This window comes from Perna viridis, chromosome 1 (genome assembly GCF_037379345.1).
Source record: "Perna viridis isolate PV_CMFRI_1.1 ecotype Kerala chromosome 1, ASM3737934v1, whole genome shotgun sequence".
In the NCBI taxonomy this organism is placed as follows: Eukaryota; Metazoa; Mollusca; class Bivalvia; order Mytilida; family Mytilidae; genus Perna; species Perna viridis.
Genome location: NC_142445.1, coordinates 25203503 through 25217680, shown reverse-complemented (window position 1 = coordinate 25217680; position 14178 = coordinate 25203503). Strand labels below are relative to the sequence as shown.

Here is a 14178-nt window from a genome sequence, read left to right as displayed (position 1 = left end):
TTCCTGCATTATCGTTGATGTTGTTCTATTTTCACAGATGGAACTAAAAGGGTCAAACGTTGGTTTATTATGTTTAAAAAACTGGAAATCACTGGACCATTTCCTAGTCATCACCCCCACCCCAAAAAAAAAAACCAAAAATCCTGTCGGAATTTCTGGACCCAACGCTGTTTTTTTTTAAATTGTTTTTACAAGAACGGAAGTTCTTGTCATTTGTCATTCTAGAGAGAAACTGAGATATTTCAGAATGCCACGAATTATCATCTATAACTAACAAAGCTTTGGAACATTTTACTGGAGGAAAAGAAAAGTTAAGGGGAATAATAAAGACAAAATGATAAAAAAGGTCAACACACGATTGATCTCAGATCATAGAGTCAAAAATATAAAATATCTAAAAAAAAAATGCTCTGTATGAGGAAAATATAAAGCCATTTTCATTATTGTATTTTTCAGAAGCAGTTCAAACTGATATCTTAGAGTTTTTTTGTTTTGTTTTTTTTTTGTTTCAAATAATATAATTTTTGGATTAAGTAATATCAATGTAATCCACCAGAAAAAAATCACAACGGATGACCTTTTTTTTGCCTGCAGGAACGATCTTGTAAGCACACTGCTCATACAATGCCAAAATCAGTTATTCCTGAACGGAAAAATGCAACTCTCGTGTACTTAACCATTATTACATTGAAGCGCATCCTTGACATGACATACAATTAATTACAAAACTCGGTCGTACACATGTATATGCTGAATTTCTTATGCTTATGTCTGGAACCACCCTTTATTATTAATTAGATTGAAAATGTTAGATGTATAATTATTGCGTTTAACAATCAATATTTTAGCCTTGACACAAAACAACAGTTCTAAGTCCTTTTTGTTGTTAGAGAAAAAAATCTAAAAATCTAAAGATCTAAAAATGAGATCTAATTGATTATCCAGTCCGCATTCATTTGATAACGGGACAAACAAATTGTTCAACTCCAGAAATTAGAATTTTAATTAAATTATGAGAGTGAAATTTAAGGGAAAACTATTTGATATTGTCACTACAAAGGAAAATCCTCTTAAAATCGTGAGATTTTTTATTAGTTTGTTAATGTCACGGGAGTAAGAATCCATTTTCTGTGGTGTCGCTAGTCTACTTGTGGAGTCAAAACAATGCGTGACGTCAACACAATGAAGGAAACTGAACTTAAAATGTACTTCAGGATTAAAGGAGGATTTACATCAGTGATGTTAAAATTCAATGAAGAAGTAATTAAACTTAATTTAGCTGCACTTGCCAAAATTGACTCAGTATAAAAAAGTGGGTACATTATAATTATGAGAAAGGGATAATATAAAGGAAATCCAACATTTTATAAACTTTGGTGCTTTATATTTGGACTACACTGACCTTTAAATCTGATTATCTTTGTGCTAGCAGTATTATTAATGTTTCCATAGAAGAAAATAGTAGTCTGCGCATTGTTACAAACAAACCGTGTACTAACCAACAAAATGTCGCGAATCTTGACCACAATAATAAGAATGAAAACCATTATCACACAGCTAAGTAGATCGGTCAGTATGTGTGACATTTATACCTACAACTTATCATAGTTATTGGGGTCTGTTTCTCCCACTCATACACTGTTCTTTATATGATGCCACATATATATTTATCATTTAATATGTACTAAATACGGCTGTTTTGAATACCTGATAAAGCATTTGTTGATTCATCGTCAGTATCAGGCATCGTGAAGTCACAACCTTTATCGTATCCCTTTAATGCATATCTTACCTTTATCGCCCCCATATATATCACACCCCTACTCTGATTTCTCTAACGTTATTGTAGTCGGGATTTCTTGTTTTTTTCCGAATAGCAGACCGTAATGGTGTGAAAAATTTTTTTAAAATTCAGAAAAGCAGAAATACAACTGTTTTAACCCAAATGACCAAATTGAAATACAAGGGTACTTGAGCATCAAAGCTAGACTAAAGGAATGCTTGCTTATTTCCTCAACAACATAATATCATTAATTTTTTCCTGTTCAAATATAATGATAAAGTGTATAATATAAAGAAAAAATCCGTATCACTTGCCGTATCACCCTCGACTAATTCCAGCCCTTGGGCCAGAGGCCTTCTTGGCTGATATTGGTATCCCGGGATGATACGGCACATGATTCGAATCTTGCTTTGTATTATAATCTTTATCATATACACATCACAAGGACAAAGTAATTCTTTATAAATACAGCGAAAACTATAAACTGAACTCCTTTTGAAATCAAAATTGATTCGGTTTAGATATACAGGTTCAAATAACACTTAAATTGATATAAAAAGACTTAAATTTTCTGGTTTAGACAGGTTTTTTTAGTATTCAGGATTCGGTTTAAGTAGATTTCACAGTACTTCTATCATGTCTATAGCCTCTTTTTCATATGTCGATTTCATTTTGACATACCAATTGAAGCAGTTGTCTTCAGTGATTCTGGTGATTATTCTCAAGATAGATTGTGTGAGGTTTGAGGTATATTGTATGGCTTATTGCAACATCTAAGAACGAAAAAGGCCAATGAAATATTGTTTATACGAAATGTAAATACGTGTATACATATACTGTTACTATACAACATGTAGTAGATGATCCCCGAAACAATGAAACATTTCTGGTAACTTCATTATGGGATACAGACATACAGTCCGAATTTTTCTCTTTATTGTTTGTATAAGGTTTTAGTTTCAACCATGAAACGAAACACAGTATACGTATACCGATGTGCATTGCTGTTTTTCTTGTTAATATGAACTCATCGGTTTTTAATGGGTTAAGCAAGGGTATCCATACCAAAATAAAAAAAAAAAAAACAACAATACACTGTGTTAAACACTGTACATGTAGATTATAAGTTGGTCAATGTAGAAAAAAAATGATGAAGCGCGAATTTGTAGTTCAATTAGAAAATAATGGGTATTTGAAATCACTGAAGTTTATCTAAATTATCCAAAATTAGATTTAAGGATTTAGCATGTTAGTTATAAATCAAGGAGGGCAAATCTAAAGAACTTGTTTTTTTCACTGTTTGTTTATTTATTCAAAAGGTTCTCGATGTATTTTTTGGTTTGTTCATATAGTTATATTTTTAATATTGATAAGATTACTTTGCAACCCTATAGCATGGCATTCATGAAGCGAACACCATCGAATTGTTCTTTCAGACGATCACATGATACGTGTCATCCGTCATGATACAACTCATACGTTATGCCAGAGCTTGCCGAAACTATACAGAATTTTTGTATCGCGCTAGAACTCTAACAAATTGGCTTCTGGAACAGAGTTATGTTGCTACAAAATTGAAATCATCACTACAGAAGTTTAATGGTTGTCATCATGAACTCGTGGATCGTTATGGTGTATCCATCTGCACCATGAAAACTGATTTATTCAAAGGGTCATAGTTTTCCTTTCCTCGTTTGTCTACCCCGGACTTGACTTTTTATGAGCAACTCGGCGGGTGTTTCTAGAAAAGCAGAGGACCCTTACCCTACCGGTGCACCTGGTCCATGCTTCTAGTTTTAAGTGGAGTCCGAGTTGCCCATTTGCTTTGTTACTTCGTGTGTATAATTTTAGTTACTTTGTGTTCTTTGTTGTGTATGTCTGTTTCCCATGTCTGGTCTTTGTCCCAGGATTACATTCTTTTGATTACCGCTATAACATCGTTCCCTTGATCACTCTGTCAATAAATGGTACACCTGTATCAGTCAAAATAAATAATGATAAAATGTAAACAAAAATCATTCGATGTTAAAGTTTATTGATAAAAGATAAAAATAATTCATTACCTTAAATATATCAGTACAATTAAAAGTGCATAATCATGGACAATCAAAGTTCCTCATACCAGAGGACATTCATCGAATTTACATAATTCATTGACGCTAGAAAACTTAATATAGATAAGATAAAACCAACAAAACAAGTATGATAATCTAAAATACCAGATGAAACCACAAGTTCGTCATATACTAAAAACTCAATAAATAAAACCTGTCTAAACCAATAACTTATCAAGCTCCAAGCAGCGGCAGACGTTCGTTTCCTCTCTTACTAACCGCTGCAGACATGCCATTCGAATTTCTCGGACACTGTTAAACATCGATAAAATGTCGTATGACAGTCGGATAACGTCGCGTAAAATTATTCATTTTTTCCCGACTGCAAGATTCTTGCATTTTTTGAGACAGCTGGCTGCAACGTCTGGAGTGAATTTTGAACGTTAGACGCTGGGAGCTTGATAATTTACGGCCATTATTTGTTCGGTGTAGGCATGTAGTCTGTTTACCAAGGTTCAAAATGTAGTGAAACCTGTCTAAACCGAACTTTTTTGGACTTAAGAATTTGTATGGTTAAGGAATGTGTTTGGTTTATACAGGTTTAAATTGATATGAAGGGACTTCAAAATAGATATGGTTTTGACATACCATTAGTTTATAGGGGTTCTTTTGAGACAGGTTTACTGTACAACAAAAATGATAAAAAAAACCGTTAAAATGTCTGGTTTAGACAGGGCTTCAAATTATTGATGGCTGGTTTACACAGGTTTCATTGTATTTGTATTTTTAGAATGAAAACTTATTTACTAGGCCGATTCATTTTTTTTCTTTTTTTCTTGCTTATCAAGTAATGCCTAGTAATCAGTTCAAACGTCGACCATTTTAGCATTGATTTTGAGATTTTTTTCATGAATGTAGTACAATTCATCAAATAAGAAGGCGTAAACAAGACACGCTCAGTTGTCACATAAACTGTTCAATTACAAATAGTTGCAAGGATGCTGGTTTTTGTCCTTTTATGCACTCTTATTTTTTGTATACCTCAATAAAATAAAATCGCTTCTGTATCCTTTGGCTGATCCAAAGAGGAGGTGCCAAGGCTGGTATTGGACTATTCTACCCCTAAAATGCAAGAAATGAAACTTTTCCAATAAAAAAGGGGAATTTAATCCCACGAATTCCATGGATACCAGCCACTGTGCCACTGTGTATCTCATATCAATGTTCTACTAAAAATGAAGAAGGTAGAATTGCATGAAATAAACCATGATCGAGATGCATGTATACAACAATGCATATGTACTTCATCACACTCGGTTTTTCATAACCCTTTAATTGATAGAACGTGTACCTATTTTCTGTCCCTTACTTGTGGACATTTTATCATATACATTATTTGAATTGTACAGTATTCCCAACAGTGATCAATTTATCATTCGTTGAGATAAATATGAAGAAAAAAAAACATATGAATTATGAACCAAATAGAAGACTGGATCAAAATCTGCATCAATATCTGCTTATAATCACTTTTCAGACCATTCTTAAAATTTTACTGGTTCACACAAGATCTAAATTTACCTTGTTAGGACATTCCTTCTTTGGGTTTTAAAAACCAATAACGTATCATCTTCCACGTAACATATGCATGATCAAGCTTTTAAATCTGTGCTGAAAAGTACAGAAGCAATGCTGTTTCAATGCTGTTTGAGTAAACAAGATACTTAATAAAATCTGCCTTCACGACTACACTGATGGTTTATCAATTGTGATAAAATAAGATTTCATATGAGAATCAATACCGATTTATTCATTGTCAATTAGCTGTCCTTCTATAGCAAACCAATCCTTGCTATTGACGATACTGATTAAAAGACTTAATGCAGAAGTAATGGAGAATTGGAAACCAGAAAAATCTGTTTCAATGACTGCATATCATACTATATAGCTCTAGTCTCCGATGTTTTATTGAACAGTTCTGTGGCCTAGTTTCTTTTTGAAATGGAAAACTTTGTGTGATCAACCATCCTATGCTTTCAATTTCAATTCTAAAAGATATTTTTGCAAACTAATTCTGAATCAATTCTTCTGTTTCCTGTAATTGAAATAGTATCTATTGATATTACGTCGAGTCAGTCATTCATATGGAATATCATCAACTGACAGAAAAAAACATTATATTTTTTTGTAAAAGAGATATGAATTTGCCAAAAAGGTGACATGATAACTAATGCAGATAGAACTCTGTCGACCACTCGATAAGTCTGTTAAAATAAATAGGAATGAGAAATAAAAAAAAGTTCTTTACTTATAGTTTTAGTAGTCTAAATGAAACGTCTTCATAGTAGAAGGAAGAGAGATCACGGTTTAATCTTCTCGTTTTCCCTATTTGTTCAATTTTGAATGTTATGACTGATGATGCGATCAGTATCTAAGCTTAGGGAGGTATTGGTGAAATTCTCAATTTTAGAGTCTTTGTGGAATGGGTCATGATACCACACGTGATGAAACTGGTTTTATTACAAGGTCATTTTTAAAAGTGGTCATTCACCACTAAATACAGTTTATGTAAATAGATAAACGAGAACATATTAAATCATTAGCCATTTTAAGACAGACCGACGAGAGATGACATATAATGATAGTCTATTTTAAAAAGTCTTGTTTATAGAGCATTACAAACTTGGAAGTCAACACTAAACACCGAAATCTGATAGTACTCATGTGATACTACCACCAACTAATTATATCGTTTTTTTTTAAAAGGGAGTGAACTGAATTATAACAACAATTCATTATTCCCCCTGAAACTTTAATACGATATATTTGTCTAAGTCTACTCGGTAATCATTCGGTAACTATAACTTCGAAATATCTCGAAAGATAATATGCATAGGACAATGACTTTTCTATCAGGTTTAAATAAGCTTCTGTTTTCTTGGTATTACTAACAGAGACGATTCTGTCTGAACAAAAAGATGTGAAGTTGAGATGGCGAACTTCGTGGGCGCCCAGTACAAACAGCTTGATTGCAACTGAGCAAATCCTCTACCAACGTCCTGAAGTTCATACCATTGCGAAACCTTGAAGTCAGCGTAGTCCGTGTTATTATCAAGGGATATACAAATAAGCTTAATTTATAAACGGTGAAATATATTTGTTGGATAAAAATAAGCAGTTCAAAGACCATTTGAAACCTGCTGGTTAATACAGTTTTCAGGTTTAATAAGTGCTCGGTTCGGAAAGGGTTTATCATACTGTAGTTTGATTTGTAGCGAATGAAATACAAAGATCAAAATGTTCAGGCCTGCAAAACCCTGAATTAATGATTGATTGATTGTTGTATTTAATGCCGTTTCGGCGACCAGGGCCATATCACGGCAAGAACATCCCTGAATTCAAGTTCATGGTTTTATTTATTTTAACTCATTGGTCGAATATAGTAGATCGAGAGTACGACATCTTTAAATCTAAAGAAAAAATGATAAGTTTTTGTTCCACTTTATAATATTGAACACTTGTAAAAGCGTTCGACGCAGGATTCCAACAACTAACCGAAGTCACACATTACATTGTGCATCTACATGTATAATAGTGAAGTGTGATTGTAGCCGATTGAAGGTAGTTCAAATTAACTACCTAACTTAAAAATATCTTGACCAACCCATTTTTGTGTATGATTATGTCGTGGTTAAATATCGCAATAAATTTCAATGAAAGGTCATCTGGGACAATAAGCTGCCCTTTAAGTATTACAAATTTTCGTCAATGTAAAGATGATGCCCTACTTTCAAACATGTTAATCTCTGGTGACGTAAATGATGAATACAGTTAAGTTCCGGTTTTGAAATGCCCTTCGCTACATACTTATGTTTTTTTTTTGCATTTTTTTCACACCTAAGTGAGGATTGTTATTCGATTTGTGACAAAAGTTGTAATTTGATAACTACGTATTTATCAAACTATCACTACAGAATTTTAGGGTCATCATGAAGCGTGGATCGTTACAGTATATCCATCTGCACCATAAAAACTGATTTGTTCAAAGTATTATGATTTTCTTATATTTTCTTTCCTCTTTAGTCTACCCTGGACTTGACTTTTTCATGAACAACTCGGTGGGTGTTTCTAGAGAAGCAGAGGATGCTTACTTTACCGGTGCACCTGGTCCATGCTCCCAGTTTTGAGTGGAGTCGAGTTGTTTGTTTACTTTTGTTGCTTTGTACGTATCATTTTTGGTTATTTCATGTTCTTTGTTGTGTTTGTCTATTTTCCATGTCCCTGGATTACTTTTTTTTTATTTCCGCAAGAATTTTTGTTCCCCAGATAACTCTTTCACACACACACACACACACACACACACACGGTCAGACACACACACTAAAGCAATCGTGACACAGTACAAATCTTTTGATTACAATTTTCTTAGAATTGACTACACTAAAAGGCATACGCGTCGTTAAAAAAATACATTTCAACTTACTTTTCCCATTTCAGTCCTTGTTTTTTATTTTGTAAATTTGAATAAAACATTTTTGTGCTAATGATATAATAATGCGCATGCAATTCAGTTTGGTGCAAAATCAAAACGATGTAAAAAAACTGCACATATATCCACCTGAATTGTTTTCATCTTAAGGGTTTAATTTCTTCATTTTTTGCAAATACACCCAGATTAAAACAGAAAATAAATGTATTCACAAATTAAGGAGGTAAACCTAGGATAAGGGACACAACTCTTACAAATCATTGGAACGTTTGTATTCAGCATTTTACATCAACCTCATGCGAGCATCAAAGTAACTTGGACTGATTTCATTCTGTTCCAAATGAAAATTGAAAGGCTTTAATGAAAATGAATATCTAACATATCATTGATTTTAAGAGTTATGTCCCTTAGCCTAGGTCTACCTCCTCAATTCCAGTATTTTGATACGTACATGTATCTTTAAAAACACGTAAACTTATTGATTATACCAACATTTAGAAATTTGAGAGTAACAGAATAATTAAGAAAAGCTTGTAGGACAGAGTAATCAAGGGAACCAGCGGAAATTAAAAAAAATGTAATCAAGGGACAACGACCAGACATAAACAACAGACATACACAACAAAGAACATAAAGTAACTAAAATAATACATACAAAGTAACAAAAGCAAATGCGCAACTCGGACTCCACTAAAAACTGGGAGCATGGACAGGGTAAGCGTCCTCTGATTTTCTAGAAACACCCGTCGAGTTGTTCATAAAAAGTCGAGTCCGGGGTAGACAAACGAGGAAAGGAAAGCTATGACACGTTGAAAAAATCAGTCTTCATGGTGCAGATGGATACACCGTAACGATCCACGAGTTCATGATGACGACCATCAAATTTCTGTAGTGATGACTTCAATCGTGTAGCACATAACCCTGTCCCAGAAGCCTACTTATAAGAAGTCTATCGCGATACAAAAAGTCTGCGTAGTTTCGGCAAGCTCTAGCATAACGTATGAGTTGTGATATGAACAAAAGGAATGCAATTTGTCTTAATAATCCGAGAAATCCAAAGTGGAAAAAAGAGAAAAAAACATATCTATATTTCATATACCTCATTGAATGAAAATGACATCAAAAGCAGTTTCAAAAGGTCTTTCTTTCATTTTTTAGACAATTGCATTCGAATTAACAAAAGCTATAGAACTAAATGACTATAACTTTAAAGCAAACACATCATGGACAGGATAACATTTCAAGGATACTTCCTATCCGACATAACTAATCCATTAAACTGACCATCGAACACTTATCGGCAAAAAATCGAATGACAATCGATTGACTACCCCATTAATCGAACAAAAATAATGATCGATTTAAATTGATTTATAATCGGTTACCACATTTTCTTGCTTATTAAAAGTCAGGAATAATTGAAGACGTTTAAAGAAGTAGAAATCCACTAGAAGTGTTAAGCAGCGTAAGAAGAAATAAATCTCCTTCACTGAGCAATATAAGCGCACCCAAATAACAAAGTATGATAGGATCTGTTATATGTGACAAATAAATCACAAGGCATGAAAGCTACACATTAAAACCTGCAAAACTATTGGCACTCCCCTCTTTTTTTTTTTGTTTTGTAAAATTGACAAAAAATGGCAAATAATGTTCTAGCACCCACTTTTCTGAGGAAATCCGACTGGCAAAGTATCTGGATCTGCCCTTGTTTAGTACTATTAATGTTGTACAGCACAGAATTAAGAGCGTTGAAATATCAAACATACCCTCTCCACAAGACATTGGGAGAAAATAAACTACGAATCTATTGTTAAGCTGTAATACACGTACATGTATCTGTTTTGCAAGGGATACACGTCAATGTATCTGATTTGCAGTTGATGAACTCAGTTCAGAAATACAGACAAGGCACTTAGAGATCTTAAAAATACAGAAAAGTCTAATTGATATAATCTCAGATCATTTCTTTTAGTAAAATGATAGTAAAATCTCGTGTTTAAGTTGCGCCCATTTCATTATGTAATTGAGAGATCATACAGCTGGTTCAAAATGACGTCATTATGAGATAGAGTTTCCACGAATACTTAGTAATAAAGATTCATTATTATGCTGAATGGAACTAAGAAGTTATATGGAACTCCGTGCATCACATTGTTACTAAGGTTTCAGTTTTAATTAATGCCACCAGTGTTACATGATGAGGGGCTTTTAGTAGTTGTATAACACATAAGCTACCTTATCAAGTGTGCTTCCAGCGTCAAATGTCTTTCAAATATATAGTCTTACATAAAACTTGGAATTTAGCTGTATAACTCGCCACCCTTGTTATTCGCATATATGGGCATTAACGTTATGGAGCGAATTGAGCAATGGAAAACCGCAATTCAAACACTTCTTGAATTTAAGATAAGTCGAGCGGGACCTTACATAACTAATAATGAGTTACTGAGCATAGAAAGGATAAATCACGCCCAGCATCTGACCTAAGAAATCTGCATACCTTTTTTTAAATATTTATTGAGTGTTTCGGTAGGGTATGAAGAAAGAACGTGATGCAGGGAAACATCAAATTCCGAATGTAATCTAGTACTGGTAAAATATTTTGAGTTGGACTAATCTGGACAGAAAAGAGAATATAAAGTCTCTCTTATATTTGTAATACAAGGGCAAAACGTAAAAAAATGGCCGATTAAATCCAAACCAAATTCTTCGATTACGCTATGCTATATTCAATACTCACTGGTTTAAAATATGACTTGAAAGATCCTATATGTTTCAGTGTTACCGGGTTTCACTTGAAACAAGAGTCAGTTTTGCAGCGTGTGCGAGCCTCGTAAGAGCAGTTAAGAATGTGAAAAAATCTCCATCATCAATCAGTTGAGGTAGAGTAATCAAAAGTCGTATTCACATCTGCATATATGGTCTAATTGATACAAATAGGGGCAAACTAAGACCTTTTGGGCAAACTGATACGGCAAGCAGTTTAAAGACTTTGATGTAATAATTATCAATTAAGACAACACCATACAATATTTAATAGAAGGGTCTGAAAAATTCCGAACGATGTTATGTTAGAACTGTCAAATTTGCGATGCACATAGAGATCTTAAAAATACAGAAAAGTCTAATTGATATAATCTCAGATAATATCTGATAAACACACACACACACACACACACACACACACACACACACACACCATATATATATGCGAATTTTTTTTTTATTAAAAAACCATAAATCACAAAACTGCATAATTTGGGACATTCATTAATTGAGCCTCGATTGGGCGAATATAGATGAAATGTCTGATTAAAAAGTTGAGATACATGTACGTTCTTATCACGTCTGTATACACAACCATGTTGAAGCAACATGATAACGTTATATATGACCATGTGTTTATATCCCTTTAGTTGCATGTTTTACAAGCAAAGAACGATCAAGTTGGTTTAAAACCAGGAACACCATTGTCAGGTACTGTCCTCTAGTAAAAGACATCCCACTAGATTTGATATCAATCATGTTGAAGATTGAGACAGCAATGTCAGACAGTTGTGTAACCCAATCAAGTTATAATTAATTAATTATAATGTTATTGCTTCCTACAGGTAGTTCCTTTGTCAACCATTTGTGGCTAAAACTGTAAAGAAAACCCCCTTGCTTATATTTATAGTATTTGTGGTAAAAATAAGTTCAAACGTGTTATAAATTGGACGACCACAACTCTGCAAAAACAACTTTTTAACCAAACGCCACTTCAGTAAAGAAATAACGGATCCTAGCATGTCCGGTTAAAAAAAAACAAAACAAAAAAACAATAGGACTTGTATTTTAGCACATGTGTGACTTGATATCATGTGCATGTACGTTTTCTTTTTCATTGTTCGTAAATAATAAATTGTATGTGGTTTTCATATTTGTCACATTGCTTACATGTATATTCATATATAATAAGTGTTATTGTATTTACTCAGACCGCCAGAGTGGTAGCTCACCACTTAAATGAATCAGATTTTTTTTTGTATTTCGCAGACCCTTTATTCCTTACTTTACTTGCAAAATTATTCCAAGTTGTCTTATGTGACCCGCCAAGTAAGATTAAAACCGTGGTCACATTGGAAAGGTGGTCTTTATATGCAAGTTTCATATAGAATGCACTACTTCGGGTTATTTCTATCCTAGTCATTTTAGACAGGCTATTTCTGACTACAGATGGTCGCTATGACAGCTCTTGTGATCAAGGAAAACTTATCATTTGTTCACCCAAAGTAAGAAAGAAAGTAATAATACGTGTACAAGGTTATCTTTAACTTTAACACTAAAACTATCCGTAGAACAAAACTTCAGTTCGCTGCGATATATTTAATCTTTTGTGAAAATAAAATCTTGGCACTTCCAAGAAAAATGTTCTGGAAAGGTTTTGTCTACTTTTGGATACGGTATAATACAGTTCATTGCCTTGGATATCTCTAGTTTCCGTTTTTACTTCTTGCTTACAAATTGAATTGAAACAGGTCATTTACAGACATCACGTGTCAACTAAACATCGTATGACTGTATATACAAGTGTAGCATTCCGGTGATTTCGAAATAGGATAAGGACACTTAGCCTGGCTTAGTTGATACAATCCTTATAACCGCAAAAATCCGGTTGTGAACACTGCGTATATTTTTAGTCAACCACAAGTTGTTTTTAGAAATCAACGCAAAAATAATTAAATACGCATGCATACAACCATTTTGTTAAATAAGAGCTTTCTATCGTAATAATTGACGCATATTATAAGATCATAGCATGATGGAAACTAGACTAAAAACAGAAAAAAATACAAAACAAAATTAAAGAAAAGAAAAGAAATAACAACCATGCACGAAAATTAACACTAATCCCCATAAATATATACAGAACAATTTCATTGATAGTCAACAAACTACGTGGTAAACATAAACAACAACACAAAATATGCAAAACTCAAACACGCAAAAGAAAGACAGTTAAACAGTAAAAAAAAAAATCTGTTTTTTTTTTTCTGAAGTCATCATTGAAGTATGGAATCAATGTCACATCACATTTGTTTTGGCCAAATAAAAGTAATTTCTTGACTTAACTGGTTCTTAGGCCTTCGTTCGTCTTTTATTTTACAGTGTCCCATACAAAGATAATGTGAACAATCATGTGTGTAGCATTCTCATCACTTTTTAGGGAAATTTAATTATCAAGGTATAAGGAAATGTACCCCTCCCTCATTGGTTTTCCATTAATGTGGACTAAGAATCAAGAAATTAACTTTGAAAGGCACAAACCTACCCATTACACTTCCCGCTTCCCGTTAGTTATAGATAAAAATCTTCTTCCTACGAAAGCAAGAGGAATATTCGGTATATAATACCAGTAAATGTACATGGACTACATATGAAAATTGTAGGGTTCTTAGTTTTAAAAGTGCAAGCCATGCATGGTGCATGCGATGAAAAAATGCAAAATTAAGAAATGTCAATTCTTTTCTTTCTTATAGCGAAAAGTGAACAGGAGTAACTGAACTGTCGATTCCATCCACTGGAAAATCATTGGTAGTTTTAACAGAACCATTTGGAGAAATTCAGTTGTTGCTATGTATCATCGATTATTATCAATCAAGTAACAGAAACAATTAGAAAACTCAACTCAAAGGAAGGTCACGTTTATTATCAAATTTTGGTCGGCATTAATAATTTACCTTATCTTCTTTCACTCTCTTAGTATCACCCCTCCAACTACAAGAGTGATACTAATGTAATATTCGTGTAATATGAATGATTTATGCGACTTTCAATTTGTAAGATAATTTAAAAAAACTGATTCGGAA

The 14178-nt window shown here is 33.3% G+C and overlaps 1 long non-coding RNA gene across 1 annotated transcript in view; it reads right to left on the bottom strand.

Moving 5' to 3' along the window:
- Positions 1 to 3813: 3813 nt before the first annotated feature.
- Positions 3814 to 14178, bottom strand: part of LOC148627941 (uncharacterized) — a 39455-nt gene continuing 29090 nt past the window's right edge. Inside the window, exons 2-3 of the long non-coding RNA XR_015922014.1 lie at positions 5419 to 5508; positions 3814 to 5066 (exon numbers count right to left, since the gene is read on the bottom strand). This is a non-coding gene — a long non-coding RNA (uncharacterized LOC148627941). The remainder of the gene's footprint in view (positions 5067 to 5418; positions 5509 to 14178) is intronic.